This window comes from Bos grunniens, chromosome 7, assembly GCF_055505025.1.
Source record: "Bos grunniens cultivar Pamir isolate PY7600 chromosome 7, Bosgru_T2T1.0, whole genome shotgun sequence".
NCBI classification, from domain to species: domain Eukaryota; kingdom Metazoa; phylum Chordata; class Mammalia; order Artiodactyla; family Bovidae; genus Bos; species Bos grunniens.
The window spans coordinates 92,501,700-92,516,318 of record NC_141171.1 but is presented as its reverse complement, the minus strand read 5'-3'; the positions used below and the strand labels follow the sequence as shown (position 1 = coordinate 92,516,318).

The window sequence follows — 14,619 nt, the reverse complement described above, 5'->3', positions numbered from 1 at the left end:
TTTTCATAAATTAAGAAAATATTGTAGGTACTTTACAATGTAAAATTGATGGATTTGGTTTCTTGACATTAGAGAAGCCATGCTGATAGTGCCCAAATTCCTGTCAGAAAGTTCAGCAAAACCACACACCAGAAGAATCTAGAAGTATGGCTTAGTTCTAAGAAGACTAGATCATCTCAAGGCAAAACCTGGATAATTTCAGGGTTTTAATATTTCTTAATTCACCCAAATATGGACCTGCTAAGCTAAGTCACGTCAGTCATGTCCGACTCTGTGTGACCCCATAGACGGCAGCCCACCAGGCTCCCCCGTGCCTGGGATTCTCCAGGCAAGAACACTGGAGTGGGTTGTCATTTCCTTCTCCAATGCATGAAAGTGAAAGTGAAATTGAAGTCGCTCAGTTGTGTCTGACCCTCAGCGACCCCATAGACGGCAGCCCACCAGGCTCCTCCATCCATGGGATTTTCCAGGCAAGAGTACTGGAGTGGGGTGCCATTGCCTTCTCCGAATATGGACCTGAGCCACATGGAAAAAAAAAATGATAAACCTGCCGTTCAGTTCAGTTCAGTTGCTCAGTCGTGTCCGACTCTTTGTGACCCCATGAATCACAGCATGCCAGGCCTCCCTGTCCATCACCAAACCCATGTCCATTAAGTCAGTGATGCCATCCAACCATCTCATCTTCTGTCATCCTCTTCTCCTCTTGCCCTCAATCTTTCCCAGCATCAGGGTCTTTTCAAATGAGTCAGCTCTTTGCATCAAGTGATTTCAGCTTCAACATCAGTCCTTCCAATGAACACCCAGGACTGATTTCCTTTAGGATGGCCTGGTTGGATCTCCTCGCAGTCCAAGCGACTCCAAAAATTTACTGAGCCCAGAACTACAACTAAAATGTGCTTCTTTTAGTATAACACGGATGAAAATCAATTCAAAATAGAGCCAAACTAAGATAATGAGTGAGCACCAAATATTCTTAAATTCTAAACCGACATTAATTTAGAACCATGACCTTCAGCCATGTGGCTTAAACAAGATTTATATGACTCCTCTAACCTCCTCTAAGGACAAATCTTTTTCAGTCTGGAGATTTGGTTACTGCATGTTGCCAACAACCATGCATTTGGAAGAGAATTTTAAAAGGCACTTTTCTGAATACTAATGCATTATTCAGAAACTTGGAGGAGTCTAGTGAAATCCTGTGCCTAAACAACTCTTCTTCCATCTACACATATTTTCCTTTTTTCTTTTGTATTAGTTGCATATTATTTTTTTCTCTTACCAAACTATGAGTCTCTTTGAGCCAGAAAAGTGGTGTACAATATCAGATTTATTTCTCTCCATGCTCTTTTTCCAGAATCTAATGCTGATATCCTTGCACACATTAGTTTCTTAACTCATGCTTGCACGTGGAGGACACGAGTAAATAGAACTACTGAGATCTAAATATTTTCTTCACTGTGTAATTTTATCTAACTTTTTTTCAGAAAAAAAAGTTAGCAACTTGAATAAACTGATTCATAGCTACTTATGTTTTATACTAATTTTATAAACTTAATGGAAAATATCAGCTAACTCTGTTGTACTGTATATTAAATATATTTGAAATACAGTCAACTTTGTAAGCTAAAATTTATTCGACTAACATTATTTATTCATTCAACTAACAGTTGTCAGCCAAAGTATCATTCAAAACTAAGGGGAACCTGAAGATTTCTTCAGGCAAATAAAACAGTGCATTTATTCCTGCAGACACTTTCTGAAAGAATTTTGGAACACATCTCAGTAAGAAGTATATCACACACAGAAAGATGGAATGAAAATAATAAAAACATTGATGAAGAAAATCATGAATAAACATATGATGACAATCATGTAAGAAGATAAACATTTTTGGAGGATGGGATAAACTAAATGAGAGACTTGGGTGATAAACAATAAAGTGGAAGATGGAAGTAAAAGCTTTAAGTTCTTGGTAATGTTAGTAAAGAGGTTAGATATATTGTCAAAGATGGATTTGGTGTCAAAAATGTAAGATAAATGTTTAAGGCTGTAATTAAAAAAAATTAACAACTGACATAGTCAGAAAACAGCCAGTCATAAAGGGACACTGAATAATTGGAAAGGACAGCCTCTGAAAGCAACCAGCACTGTCGTTCTGATGTCTAATAGTTAAATAACAGCTAATTCAAAGATAGTCATTAAAGTAATGAATGCATACTTTCAAAAAATGTAAATGGACAAAAAGGAATACAGAAACTTTTATCAATTCTGCCTGAATAAGATACTGTATAAGTCACTCAGTTGCGTCCGACTCTTTGCCACCCCATGGCCTGGAACCTGCCAAGCTCCTCTGTCCGTGGGATTTTCCAGGCAACAGTACTGAACTGTGTTGTCATTCCCTTCTCCAGGGGATCTTCCTGACCCAGGATCCAAGCCAGTTCTCCTGCATTGCAGGCAGATTCTTTACCATCTGAGAGTAAGATACTGAGGTCTAGAGAAGTAAAATGATTTTCCAGGATCACATCGTGATCTCGTAGACGAAGTTAAGACTTAACTTTTAATTATATCTGGTGTTGCCCTACTGTTTTTGTGCCCACAAATTTAATTTTCAAATCAATATTTTAAAAGCATTACTACATTTATTTTCTCATTTCAGTCATATACATGCTATTGTTATTGCTGGTTCATATTTTAGTGATTTTTAAACATCTTCATTTATGCTTTATGGAGACTTATCAACATGTGCTCCTCTAAACGACAATGTGCTTAAAAACATTACCTACAATTTAAACTTCAAAAAATGTATGTATTCTTTGTCAAAATTTATTGAATAGGAAAGTATTGCTACCTCTATTAAAGTCATGAGCAAATGGCTGTTGTTCAGAAAAGGAAGGATTTATTCTATGTATTTACAACAGTACTTTATTTCTGTGCATTTATAAAAGTACTTTACTTTCATCGCTTCAATTTTCCTGAGGGAAAGATACATTATTTAATTAAATATTTCTTTGCAACATGATTCTAAGGGTAAACTATGATCTTCTTGATTAATTGATTTGTAGTATCCAAAGCAACAAGTTGAAAGCTAAAAAGGAAAGAAATATGCAGCTAGAAGTGGTTCTCTTACGTTAGAAGCTTTTCCTTATCTTACATTTATTCTTTCACCCCCAAATACTCCAATAGCAGGATAATTTAGCCTTCTTTTTCAATAGAAAAAATAAAAATGAATCTTTAAGAATCCATGAAAATCTTTTGATAATACAATGGAGAATTGCTATTAAGGTTCAATAATGGTAAAACTCTGGTTCAGATGCTATTCAAGCAGATTTTAGCTACTGTCATTTAATAAAGTCCAGTTAAGTCACACCAAATCATTAACAATTGAATTCCTGTTATCTAACAGAACAACGATTTTGAGCCTACTGAAAGCTGACTTACTTTTTAACATTTTGTATTATAACAGATAGCTGATATAATATCTAATAGTATTTTCCTTAAACCTGGTGCCACCTGAACTTATATGGAAGTGAAGACAAAAGAGAACAAGTGGAGTTTTCTCAGACACAAAAAAGAACCTTCTGGATCAGAAATCCAGTTATCATGTTAGATCCAAGTTGGCCATTATCTGCAGAGGGCCCTGATAGAAAAATAGTTTTCTATTTGTGAGTCAACCCAGCTTTAGAGAAAAGAAAATATTGTAGGATGAATATTAATAGTGAGGGACCAGAGAGAAAGCTGCTAAATATCTTTGAGCACAAAAATAAAGGATTAGCTTGTGCAGGCATGAGGGATTAGACCTAGAGCTACTGAAATTAGGCTTAGTAAATTCCTGAAACCCTGTGAGCCAGGATTATTTCAATGCCTTCTCCCTTAGTTTCACACTCTGCTTTTCTTATGTGTGTGGGATGAGACATGTGTTTCTTCTGGAAAAATGAAGAGAAGTCTAGCCTCCTCAAAATGATTTCCAAGGGTGATGAGCCCCTACCTCTGGCCACCAGCACACATCTCTCCGTCACCCTGCACGTGTCCGACAAGACAATAGGCACAGCTGCAACCATCAACAATAATGTGCATCGGAGATGTAAGCTGGGATTGGCCCTGGGTCTTGGGTCACCTCTGAGGATGATGTCATGTCATCACGCTCCATCATGTCTCGTTATTAATCCTTCTCTTTAGACTTATCAAAGAGAGAGGCTGCAGGGCTTCTGTATGGCAGAGCCACCAGTTTTGGAAGAATGTTGTGTTAGTGATGCAGACGACATTGAAGCTATGACATTACAAAAATCAGCTTACAATAAAAATTGTACTTTGTCAGGAGTCTGGCTCAGTCAGAGGATGACTCATCTGTACACAGATCACCCTCAGCTGTAACGTAGAGTATATGGCTTTCCTGACACTAGGAAAAGTTTTATTCAAATGCATCATCGTGATTTTATTTCTGGATCTGGTCAGAGTCCTGTTAAATTTGAATTTTACAGTATCTTTATGTTCAATTTGATTTCCTCAATTATAGAGCTTTAACTCTGCTATCAGTAGTTCCATTACATCTTCACACTCCAAGTTTACCAGAAAAATTCATGCCAGTTATTATTCTTTTTATGAGTTTATACACTCAAATATGAAACATACAAAATAGGCTAGAATTTATTAACATGAAACATTTAATACAGAAAGAGATAGGGCATTATACAGTTATATGTCACAAACATATTGAATGTGCCCAATTGCTTTTAAATGTCTAAAGTATAACCATTATGTGCTATTAAAGGGATTATAAACTATATTGAAGTAATATATTCAAGCATCCAAAAATCAGAGTAAATAAAAATAATTCTGCTCATTGGCTCACAGTTAGGAAGGAATGAGAGTAATAACAATAAAATAATAATGTGCAGGGAAAGACAAATCCATCCCGTGGCAGCCTGAGCTGCAGCAAGCCCTGATTCAAGGGAGGGAGCCGGAGGCTTCCAACTCGTAAAAATGAATATTTGTCTGCCAAGGAAAGACGGCATACATCTCTTTCTCACTCCAACCCTCCAGGGGCCTGTTTTGACCTCCCTTTGTCCCTGTTGAGAGGAGAACAGAGGGTATGAAAACGGCTCAGAGCATTTCACTCCGGGAGCCTGTGACTCTGGCAACAGCACAGTCCCTGCATCTCAGGGGGGTGATTTAGCACCCGGCTCACACTGACCTTGTGGAGTGGAGTCTGTGATGAACATCTGACTTGAGCCATATCTTAGGGTTTGTTCTCATTAGGAGCTAAAGTGAGGGACCACTGCAAGTCTCATCATTTAGCAGATGGGAGAGCTGTGGAATAGATAGGTTAAGTGATAGCTTATTCCACTTTAGTTTTTTTTCCTGGACTTCCCTGGCTGAAACCCAAAGTGAAAGAGATTGTCCATGCTGGCAACTGGAGGCTCATTTTCTCAAGAGCATGGGATAGGCGTGGATGTTCAGTGTTGATGGTTATTTGCTCTTCTCATCCTGGCTGTCTTAACCTTGCTCGTTGTGAGGCTCACATGTACCACTAACCCTTGGAGCCTCACCTTAGGGGTGAGGAGGGAATCTGGGGGGAACAGGGGAGGCGGGGCAGAGAATGCTTCCTTGTCAGCCCTTGTTAGTCATGGTCAAGGCAGTACGGCAGATCAAGCTTATTACAAGGAAACTTTTTTTTCTTATGGAAAAATGTATGAAAATCTTAAAGGTCAAGCTGTATGCTAAGAACTGTTGAAAAGCATTGAAGCATTTGCTAACTGAATCATGAATTATAGTGTATGTTAAAAATGATTATGTTTAAATATAAGGCACATATGGAGTTGAAAGTGACTTTGAAATTCTCCTCTTCCATGTACACATGTGACCTCAGAAAAATATGGTTCAATTTTTATACGTATTTTTAATAAATTTGCTATTTTAGAATGGTTTCAGGCTTACGGAAAATTTGCAAAGCCGGTACAGAGAGTTTTTTCCCATACATCCCAGACATAATTTTCCCTATTTTAAAATATTAATATATTTGTCACAAAAATGAATCAATATGGATACACTAACCAAAGTACAAAATTTATGCAGATTCCCTTAGTTTTTACCTATCATTCTTGTCTTCTTTTTCAGGAATCCATCCAGGAAGTAATTTGCATTCTCCTAATGACAAATTGTGTGAATTGACCTTTCATATGCTTACCTGTGGCCTTCCCTGGTGACTCAGACGGTAAAGCGTCTGCCTACAATGCGGGAGACCCGGGTTCGATCCCTGGGTCAGGAAGATCCTCTGGAGAAGGAAATGGCAACCCACTCCAGTGTTCTTGCCTGGAAAATCCCATGGACGGAGGAGCTTGGTTGGCTAATGTCCATGGGGTCGCAAAGAGTTGGACACGACTAAGCGACTTCACTATCACTATTCTTACCTGTCATTATATGTCCTCTCTAGTGAGGAGTCTGGACCTTTTGCCCATTCTTAGATTCACTCTCTCTCCTATTGCTGAGCCTCAGGTGTCCTCTTCTGATACAATTCCCCTGCAGAAATGTGTTTTGTAAATATTTCTCTAAGATATGGCTATTCTCCCATACTCCCTATCCTATCCTTCAAAGGGCAGTTTTTAATTTTAGCAAAATACAATCCATTAATCTTCCTCTCATGGATGTGCTTTCCATGGTGTATCTAAAAACTCATCCAGATCCAATCACCTGGAGTTTCTCCCATGCTTTCTTCCAGAAGTTACATAACCTTGAATTTTGCATTCAAGGTTTTATGATCTACCATGAAGCAAGTTTTATGGAAGCTAAAGGTCTGCATCTAGGTTTATTCATCTAAGTCTGCATCAGTTGTTTACATGAATGCCCCTTGTTCCAGCACCATTTGGTGAAAAGACTCTCTGCGTTGAATAGCACCCTTGTCCAAGATCAGTTAAGCATGATGTAGCTCTGTTTCTGGGTTTTCTATTCTATTCCACTGGTCTTTAAATATTTCACTCCACTCTCTTCTTGCTTCCTTGAATTCTGGTGGGACGTCTACTATAATTGTTATCCTCATTCTTCTCTAGTTCAGTTCAGTTCAGTCGCTCAGTTATATTAGACTCTTTGTGATGCCATGGACTGCAGCATGCCAGACTTCCCTGTCCATCACCAAATCCCAGAGCTTGCTCAAACTAATGTCCATTGAGTTGGTGATGCCATCCAACCATTTCATCCTTTGTTGTCCCCTTCTCCTCCCACCTTCAATCTTTCCCAGCATCAGGGTCTTTTCCATTGAGTTAGATCTTTGCATCAGGTGGCCAAAGTATTGGAGCTTCAGCTTCAGCATCAGTCCTTCCAATGAATATTCAGAACTGATTTCCTTTAGGATGGACTGGTTAGATCTCCTTGCAGTCCAAGGGACTCTCAAGAATCTTCTCCAACATCACAGTTCAAAAGCATCCATTCTTTGGCACTTAGCTTTCTTTATAGTCCAACTCTCACATCCATACATGACTACTGGAAAACCATAGCTTTGACTGTATGGACCTTTGTTGGCAAAGTAATGTCTCTGCTTTTTAATAAACTGTCTAGGTTAGTCATAGCCTTTCTTCCAAGGAGGAAATGTCTTTTAATTTCATGGAGGCAATCACCATCTGCAGTGATTTAGGAGCCCAAGAAAATATAGATAGGGTGTCTTTTCCTCTAGTTTCTTAAAGATTTTCTCTTTGTCTTCAATTTACTGCAATTTGAATGCAATATGCCAGGTAGGCTTTTTTTTTGTTTGCTTTGTTTAAATCTGTGGTTTCAAGCCTATCATTAGTCTTGGCAAATGTATTTCTCTTGCTTTTTTCTGTCTTTCTTGTTTAGAGATATTCCATTAGATATATGTCACACTTTTTGAAAAATTTTCACAGATCTTGGATGTTTTATTTTAACTTACTTTTATCTTTGCATTTCAGCTTGGGAAGTTTCTCTTTATCTATCCTGAAGTTCACTGATTGTTTATTTGGCATATCCCATCTACTAATGAGTCTATTGAAGACATGCTTAATTTCTGTTACAATGTATTTAATTCTAGCATATTTTATTAATTCTTTCTTAAACTCTTTCTTAAGCAGAGTTTTCACCTCTCTGCTTACATAAGGCACCTGTTCTTGAATGCTGTTTATTTTTCAATTAAAGCTCTTAGCATATTAATCATAATTATTTTAAATTATTTGATAACTCCAACATCTGTATCATTTCTTTTTCTTTTAAAAAACATTTATTTATGTATTTGGCTACACGGGGTCTTAGTTGTGGCACGTGGGATCTAGTTGCCTGACCAGGGATTGAACCTGGGTCCCCTGCATTGGAAGCAGAGTCTTAGCCACTGGATGACCAAGGAAATCCATTTGAGTCATTTCTGATGATTGCTTTCTCTTTCCCAATTGTGCTTTTTTCTCGCCTTTTGTTGTGCCTTGTCATTTTTTTGAAAGCTGTATATACTGTGTTGGGTAATAGCAACTGTGGTAGATTGGCTTTCGTTGTGAAGATTTATGGCCACCTGACTAGAAATCGACTGTGTGTGACATGTGCTGTAGTTACAACTTCCAGAGGCTTTAAATTCCTCTACCACCCTTATTTTTTCTCCCTCCTTGATATTAGGCTTCTCTAATACTCTCTGGGGAATCTAATAAGATTCCATCGTAGCTCAAGTCAGTAAAGAATCTGCCTGCAATGCAGGAGACTCGGGTTTGATCCCTGGGTCAGGAAGATCCCCTGGAAAAGGAAATGGCAACCCAGGCCAGTATTCTTGCCTGGAGAATTCCATGGGCAGAGGAGCCTGGTGGGCTACAGTTCATAGGATCACAAGAGTTGGACACAAGTTAACAACTAAACCACCAACACTCTCTGAGGGAGAGAGCTTGTGTCTTGCAGCTCTTCCAGGTGGAATGCACTTTTATTTATACTGGCATCCTTTTGGTGTGGTAGTAAGATATACTATATGGAACAGTAAGATGTGGGAAAAGTGGAGTGTTTTATTTTTTCCAATTAAATCTTCATGTTTTAGTGGGTCTGTGTCTTCAACTGGCTGACTCCCTACTCTGTTGTCATTCCTGAGAGCAGAATTCCCAACTTGTCTACTGAGGCTCTAACTCCTGTTGAATATGATTTTTCCTCCTTAGATAAAACAGAGAGTCTATATGGAACAGAGAGTAGAATGATTGTCCTGTCCTCAACCGGGATAAGGTTTAGTAAAATCTATCTCCTTGGAGCCTCGGCCTTTTTACAGAGAAAGCTCTGGGACTACTTCACAATGATTCGTCTTCCCCTTTCAGAGGCAGGGGAGGCTCTTTCCTAGATCTTCCCTGTGAGAACCTAGTAGGTTCCTGGAAGTAAAGCTCATGAAAGTGTGAGGCCTTACTTGGGACTGTGGTTCCCAGGAGTAGCCTTATTTTCATGCAATACAAATTCAATTTGTAAAAATTAACCTTGAGTGATCCTAGCAGATTATGGCTCTAGCAACTTCTGCTCCACATAAGTGCATCTTGTTTGAAATATCTAAGGATGCTCCTGTTCTCCAGATTTCAAAGGGAGTGGTTTGCCCTGCAACCTCAGTTATTTTCAAAGTCCGAGAAAAGTCATCAATTTTCAGGTTAGCCAGCTTTTTCCTTGCTGTATGATGGGGTGATGACTTATAAGCTCTTCACATATTGGAGCTGAAACCAAAAGTCTGTATCTATTAATTTTATTTTTTTCTGTACATAGCTTCAGGTATACATTCTATATTTATATCATCATTATTATCTCTACTCTTGTGATTTCTCACTTTTTTTCCTTCCTCTTATTGGACACAGAATATCCAATCATGAGACTGTTCATAAGGCTCAATTCCTTTATATTGGAAGTCTCTTCAATTGGTAATATTAACCAAAAGCTAAATTAATTCAAGGCAATTGAAAGAAAAAAATTGGAGTAAAATTTCTACACTAGAAGAGCTCAAGGTCTATTGGTGTCAACAGACAAAAGCTAGGACAAATAAAAGGGCAGGATGCTGAGTGTGGAGAGGAATACGAAGCAGACCCCAGGTCAGAGAAGGGATCTGGGAGAAACTGATGGGATCAGGAATAGCACGTAGGTAAGTGGAATGGAGATTGAAGAGAAGGGAAAAAAAATCCAGCCATAGGAACACCATGTGAAACATGAAGGATTCATGGAGTAGCTTGCAAATCTCTAAGTAAAGTGTGAAGAAGAGTACTTTTTGTGGAGGAGTCAGGGACTCTGCTAAGGCATTTGATTTTGTTCTCAAATCTCTATGGGAGCTATTGAAGGATCCTGAGCTGCAGTATATTTGGATTTGCATTCTATATATATGACTTTGTCCGTAGAGGGAAGATAAGGTATAGCATCTGAGACAGATAGCAGAGAGGAAGGTTAAGGATCTAAAGCATTTGTGGAAGTGAGCACTTAGGAGACTCTCGATTATGGCAGTGATGATGGGGTGAAATAAGGAATAAATATGTAAGATGTTAAGGTGCATTTATTGTAAATATATGTGTATTGTGTATGTGAGCGGATTTAAACATTAAGGGAATTCTAAGTGTCTGTGATTTCAATAATGGGGGATATGATAGTGTCATACCCTGAAATGGAGGAGGAGGAGCAGGTAGTATTTGGAGAATGAGAGGGAAAACAACAGTATCTTTTTCTATGTATTTCAAAAGTATACTACGCATTTCTTTTTAAAGTATTCTAGGCTGTATGTTGTCACGCTGCTTGTTTAACTTATATGCAGAGGACATTCATGCGAAATGCTGGACTGGATGAACCACAACCTGGAATCAAGATTCCCAGGAGAAATATCAATAACCCCAGATATGCAGATGACATCACCCTTATGGCAGAAAGTGAAGAACTAAAGAGCCTCTTGATGAAAGTGAAAGACGAGAGTGAAAAAGTTGGCTTAAAACTCAACATACAGAAAACTAAATCATGGCATCTGGTCCCATTACTTCATGGCAAATAGATGGGGAAACAGTGGAAAGAGTGACAGACTTTATTTTTGGGGGCTCCCAAATCACTGCAGATGGTGACTGCAGCCATGAAATTAAAAGACGCTTCCTCCTTGGAAGAAAAGCTATGACCAACCTACATAGTATATTAAAAAGCAGAGGCATACTTTGCCAACAAAAGTCCATCTAGTCAAAGCTATGGTTTTCCAGTAGTCATTTACGGATGTGAGAGCTGGACTATTAAGAAAGCTAAGAGCTGAAGAATTGACGCTTTTGAACCATGATGTTGGAGAAGACTCTTGAGAGTCCCTTGGACTGCAAGGAGATCCAATCAGTCCATCCTAAAGGAAATCAGTCCTGACTATTCATTGGAAGGACTGATGCTGAAGCTGAAACTCTAATCCTTTGGCTAGCTGACTCATTGGAAAAGACCCTGATGATGGGAAAGATTGAAAGCAGAAGGAGAAGGGGATGACAGACGATGAGATGGTTGGATGGCATCACCGACTCAACGGACATGAGTTTGAGCAAGATCTGGGAGTTGGTGATGGACAGGGAACCCTGGTGTGCTGCAGTCCCTAGGATTGCAAAGAGTCAGACACAATTGATTGGCTGAACTGAACTGAAAACCTACTATAAGGAGAAGAATAGATATTAAAAGAAGTTGCTGCCATTATTTTGGTAAATCAGATTGTGTAATTTTTCATTTCTGAGCAGAATTTAGAAATAATTATGCTAGTTAAATTTCAAAATCAAATGCAGTCTTCTTTCAGGTCATACACTTTCATAAAGAGGTTATGTCATACTCAGCTATGATAACTCCAGCAAGAATGTTTTTTTGCTTTTTGGTCTATTATACAACTAATTACTGGGTAGAGAGACCCAGTTGAAAAGATAAGAAGAAATATGATAGAAACATAGCTACAGATTAAACATTTTCTTTAATCACTTCCTGAGTGATTAATGAGGAGTTATCCTTTTGAAATTAGGTAAAGAAAGTTCCAACTTCTATAAAAATTCTGTTATAGGTGCAACTACACAAGTAGTTGTTCATAATCATGAAAAGTTCAACTAGAATTCTGGAAGAGAATCAAATCTATAAAGACGGGAAAATTATTTCTTCTGATTAATGAATCAGATTAAATAAGTACATTTCTTCATGTGTGTGTGCTCAGTTGCTCAGCTGCGTCTGACTCTTTGTGACCCCATGGGCTATAGCCCCCAGGCTCTTCCGTCCATGGAATTCTCCAGGCAAGAATGCTAGAGTGGGTTGCCACGCCCTCCTTCATGGGATCTCCCCAGCCCGATATCAAACCCTGATCTCCTGCATTGCAGGAGGATTCTTTAATGTCTGAGCCACCAGTGAAGCCCACATTTCTCCATAGTCAATGACAGATACGTTTTCTACTCACTGATTTCTCTGATAACCAACATTGTAAGCAGTCTTTCAACTCCTTTGAAGGTCTATGGCATTGCCCATATAGCACTTGAGCTTTCTTCTTTATTTTATGGTTATTGTAACATTATTTTTATTTTTAGATTGTGAGCTCCTTAGGAGCTGAAGTGAATAACAGAGTAGCTGCTCAATAAAAATTAATCTTTCAACAAACATTTACTGAGTGTTTATGATATGCCTAAGAAATAGGATAGTATCTGCCTTTAGGAAATGGTGTGTTAGTGAGTAAATATAGACTGCAACTTTTCTGAATAATTCAGATCTTTTCTGAAAGAAATTACATTAAGTAAAGAATTAAACAAGACTTTTGTTCTTGGAAATTAAAAGAGAAAATCATCACTTGGTTGAGTATGATTCATCAGAAAAAGCAGATAATTTTGGTTTAAAAATAAAGATATGTTTTGGTGACAAAAGTCAAACGGAAGCATATAACGCATTGCTATAAATATGTAGACCAAACTTAAAACTTGAGTGTACTGATACTGAAACACATAACATTTAGTCAAAGGAGAAGTCCCTGAAATCGTTAGAAGTCTTCACATAGCGACACAATACAGTTTCAGTTAGAGATATACTTACACTTAAAGTTCTAGATATTTTGCTACCATAACGAGAACTTACATGTCTAATATTACTTCATATTTGTCAATGATATGAGCTCCCTTTCACGTTAAGCTATGCTCCTCCCGAAACCCTGGATCTGTAAGGTTTTCCTGATATTCCTTTTCAGTTATGCATTGGCGAGTTCACCTCTGCTCTGTTCTATTCACAGAATAAATGGAAACCAGGAGCCAAGCATATACTGTGTTAGTTAAAGGTTTACCAAAAGAGTTCCCATGGTTTCCTTTTCTCACTAAATGCATTCCCGCATGCTGGAAAAGATCTCTGAAGCGGAATGCATCCTGGCCTTTAGGCCTGAGGGGACATTATTTCAAGCATATCAGGCTGCCTGGTCTAGTGCCTTTTACATGGGAAACATCTAAAGACCCTGTTCCCTCACAAAGATCTCAATAAAAATCCAAATGAAATTGATTCCTCCTTTGGCTTTGTTTTGATTTTGGAGATAGACACTCTGGCATGTTTATTCACTTACATTGTTTTAGCTCCCACAGCTAAACACAAGGAAGAGGAAGCAACCACAAATAGTTTGCTTACACAAATTGACATTGGCTTTTTAAAATCGTGTGCCAGATTTCATTTTATTAAAAAAAATGTTATTGCAAGTCCATTAGTAGGGGCTATTTGTAAGCTCTATTGATTCCTAAAATTAATATAAAATAAAAGGAATGCTTTCTTGCAAATATTGAAAGTGTCATAATTTCACAGGATTAACTTAAGTGAGTCTAAAGGTGGTGCTCCATAAATCAGGTAAAAATCACATGCCAACTTCTAATCGGTAGAAAGGCAGGCTTGTTGCTTTATTAATCCAAGTGTGATATCAGGCCATAGAAGTGATTTGCCCCCTTTGGGAATGTCATTTGGTGATTTTCTAATTAATGCACTACCGTGAGCGAAGGTGACGGGTTAACCATAGCAAGAACGAGAACACGCTCAGTTTTCACTGAAACTCTCAAACGCTGAGTCACATGCAGTTTCATTTATTTTGCATGTTTGGCAATCTTTCCTCCCCAATGGAACAATAAACATTAACTCGTTACTCTGAGAGAAGCTTATAAAAACATAGTTGACACAAAGTTACTATTAATTTTTTTTTCCTTTTACAAAGCCTGTTTCCCCTTTTGCAACATGATAAGAGTTGTGTTTTATTTTGAAAAGAGCATGTTCAAACTTCCCCACAAATATTTCAAATTTGTGATGGGCCACTAAAATGCCAGATCTTGGATAGTTCTGTTAATTCATTTTTTTTCCCCCAGGATGATAGATGAGACATACTGGGGAGTGGGATATATTATAATCTGGAATTTATTACTTGAAAGGAGACTTTTTAATGGTACTAAGATGACTTAAGACAATCACAGTGTGTTTTGTTCCAAATTTGTTTTCCGACACCAAACTTTCTCAGAAACACTTAAATTATAAATTCGGTGTCCTTGTATTTACAACCATGATAATTTTAATATGGGTAGTTCATGCTACATTTTCCCTTTTCCAGTTGACTGAAAATACAGATAAGATCAGTGGACACTCTCTGCAGGCTTTTTAGAGGCAAAGCTGACGTCCGGGAAGGCTTTGGTGGGCGGGTTCTGCTGT

The 14,619-nt window shown here is 38.2% G+C and overlaps 1 long non-coding RNA gene across 1 annotated transcript in view; it reads left to right on the top strand.

Moving 5' to 3' along the window:
• Positions 1-14,619, top strand: part of LOC147369971 (uncharacterized) — a 106,572-nt gene that overhangs the window by 77,162 nt on the left and 14,791 nt on the right. The window lies entirely within an intron of this gene.